The sequence below is a fragment of the Geospiza fortis genome, unplaced genomic scaffold, assembly GCF_000277835.1.
Source record: "Geospiza fortis unplaced genomic scaffold, GeoFor_1.0 scaffold1695, whole genome shotgun sequence".
NCBI lineage: Eukaryota > Metazoa > Chordata > Aves > Passeriformes > Thraupidae > Geospiza > Geospiza fortis.
In genome coordinates, this window is record NW_005054743.1 from 73740 (window position 1) to 77244 (window position 3505).

Genomic DNA, 3505 nt, shown 5'->3' on the forward strand with positions numbered 1-3505 from the left:
GGGGTGCAGGGTAAATCTGTGGGGTGCAGGATGGATCTGTGGGGTGCAGGGTAAATCTGTGGGGTGCAGGATGTGTTTCTGGTGTACAGGACGGATTTATGGGATGCAGGATGTGTTTTTGGGGTGCAGGATGGATCTATGGGGTGCAGGATGTGTTTTTGGGGTGCAGAATGGATCTATGGGGTGCAGGATGTGTTTTTGGGGTGCAGAATGGATCTATGGGGTGCAGGATGTGTTTTTGGGGTGCAGAATGGATCTATGGGGTGCAGGATGTGTTTTTGGGGTGCAGAATGGATCTATGGGGTGCAGGATGTGTTTTTGGGGTGCAGAATGGATCTATGGGGTGCAGGATGTGTTTTTGGGGTGCAGGGTAAATCTATGGGGTGCGTGGTTCCCCTAGGGGATGCTGGATGAGTTTTTGGGGTCCTTGCCCTGCCTTTGGGGTGCACAGCCCCCCCTTGGGGTGCACAACGGATCTGTGGGATGGAGGATGTGTTTTTGGGGTACAGGATGTGTTTTTGGGGTGCAGGGTAAATCTATGGGGTGCGTGGTTCCCCTAGGGGATGCTGGATGAGTTTTTGGGGTCCTTGCCCTGCCTTTGGGGTGCACAGCCCCCCCTTGGGGTGCACCATGGATCTGTGGGGCACGCAGTGCCCTTATGGGGTGCACGGTGCGTTTGTGGGGTGCATGCTTCCCCCATGGGCTGCAGCAATCATTTGTGGGGTGCCTGGTAACCCTATGGGGTGCACGATGGATCTGTGGGGTCTGTGATGTGTTTGTGGGGTGCACGGTCCAGTTTTGGGGTTCACAGATTCTTCATGGGGTGCAGGATGTATCCGTGGGGTTCCTGATAAATCTGTGGGGTGCACGGAGCGTTTGTGGGGTGCCTGGTGAATCTGTGGGGTGCACGATGTGGGGGTGCAGCTGGGACCACTTAGGGCAGGGCTGGGACCCCCCTGTGTGTGGCTGGGACCCCCAAACAATGTGGGGACCCCTCTCCCTGCTTGGGCATAACTGAGACCCCCCAAGGGAGGTTTGGGGGTTTTGGGGTCCCCTGTGCCCAGCAGGTGCCCCAGCCCCAAACCCTCCCAAACCCCAAATGTGGGAGGATCTGGAGCTGCTGTGGGTACAGGAGGGGTTTTGGGGTCCCCCCTGACCCCCCAAATGTGGCATTGTCAGGAGCTGGAGGTGCTGAGGGTGCTATGGGTCTGAGAGGGATTTTGGGGTCCCCCTGACTCCCAAATGTGCCCATTCCCAGGAGCCGGAACCTGTGGCTCTGCAGTGTGTTCTATGCGTGTGGGAAGGGTTTTGGGGTCCCCCTACCCTCAAATGTTCCCATTCCCAGGAACTGGAGCTGCAGCGGGCCCTGCAGTGTATTCTATGGGTGTGGGAAGGGTTTTGGGGTCCCCCTACCCTCAAATGTTCCCATTCCCAGGAACTGGAGCTGCAGCGGGCCCTGCAGTGTATTCTATGGGTGTGGGAAGGGTTTTGGGGTCCCCCTACCCTCAAATGTTCCCATTCCCAGGAACTGGAGCTGCAGCGGGCCCTGCAGTGTATTCTATGGGTGTGGGAAGGGTTTTGGGGTCCCCCTACCCTCAAATGTTCCCATTCCCAGGAACTGGAGCTGCAGCGGGCCCTGCAGTGTATTCTATGGGTGTGGGAAGGGTTTTGGGGTCCCCCTACCCTCAAATGTTCCCATTCCCAGGAACTGGAGCTGCAGCGGGCCCTGCAGTGTATTCTATGGGTGTGGGAAGGGTTTTGGGGTCCCCCTACCCTCAAATGTTCCCATTCCCAGGAACTGGAGCTGCAGCGGGCCCTGCAGTGTATTCTATGGGTGTGGGAAGGGTTTTGGGGTCCCCCTACCCTCAAATGTTCCCATTCCCAGGAACTGGAGCTGCAGCGGGCCCTGCAGTGTATTCTATGGGTGTGGGAAGGGTTTTGGGGTCCCCCTACCCTCAAATGTTCCCATTCCCAGGAACTGGAGCTGCAGCGGGCCCTGCAGTGTATTCTATGGGTGTGGGAAGGGTTTTGGGGTCCCCCTACCCTCAAATGTTCCCATTCCCAGGAACTGGAGCTGCAGCGGGCCCTGCAGTGTATTCTATGGGTGTGGGAAGGGTTTTGGGGTCCCCCTACCCTCAAATGTTCCCATTCCCAGGAACTGGAGCTGCAGCGGGCCCTGCAGTGTATTCTATGGGTGTGGGAAGGGTTTTGGGGTCCCCCTACCCTCAAATGTTCCCATTCCCAGGAACTGGAGCTGCAGCGGGCCCTGCAGTGTATTCTATGGGTGTGGGAAGGGTTTTGGGGTCCCCCTACCCTCAAATGTTCCCATTCCCAGGAACTGGAGCTGCAGCGGGCCCTGCAGTGTATTCTATGGGTGTGGGAAGGGTTTTGGGGTCCCCCTACCCTCAAATGTTCCCATTCCCAGGAACTGGAGCTGCAGCGGGCCCTGCAGTGTATTCTATGGGTGTGGGAAGGGTTTTGGGGTCCCCCTACCCTCAAATGTTCCCATTCCCAGGAACTGGAGCTGCAGCGGGCCCTGCAGTGTATTCTATGGGTGTGGGAAGGGTTTTGGGGTCCCCCTACCCTCAAATGTTCCCATTCCCAGGAACTGGAGCTGCAGCGGGCCCTGCAGTGTATTCTATGGGTGTGGGAAGGGTTTTGGGGTCCCCCTACCCTCAAATGTTCCCATTCCCAGGAACTGGAGCTGCAGCGGGCCCTGCAGTGTATTCTATGGGTGTGGGAAGGGTTTTGGGGTCCCCCTACCCTCAAATGTTCCCATTCCCAGGAACTGGAGCTGCAGCGGGCCCTGCAGTGTATTCTATGGGTGTGGGAAGGGTTTTGGGGTGTGGGATGTGTTTTGGGGTCCCCCTAACCTCAAATGTTCCCATTCCCAGGAACTGGAGCTGCAGCGGGCCCTGGAGGGTTCACTGAGGGTGCTGTGCGTGTGGGATGTGTTTTGGGGTGCCCTGACCCCCCAAATATTCCCATCCCCAGGAGCCGGAGCTGCAGTGGGCCCTGGAGCAGGCGCTGCGGGTCTGGGAGGGATTTTGGGGTTTTAGGGACGTGTTTTGGAGTCCCCCTGACTCTGAAATGTTTCTTCCCCAGGAGCCAGAGCTGCAGCGGGCCCTGGGGCATTCACTGAGGGTGCTGTGGGTGTGGGAAAGGTTCTGGGGATGTGTTTTGGGGATCCCCTGACCCCCCAATGTTTTGTTCCCAGGAACCGGAGCTGCAGCGGGCCCTGGAGCAAGCCCTGGTGTAGTGGGAAGGGTTTTGGGGTCCCCCTAACCCCAAATGTTCCCATTCCCAGGAAGCAGAGCTGCAGCGGGCCCTGGAGCAGGCCCTGCGGGTCAGGGAGTGATTTGGGGGTGTGGGATGTGTTTTGAGGACCCCCTGACACCAAATGTTCCGTCCCCAGGAGCCGGAGCTGCATTGGGCCCTGGAGCGAGCCCTGGTGTTGTGGGAAGGGTTTTGGGGACCCCCTGACCCCCCAAATGTTCCCATCCCC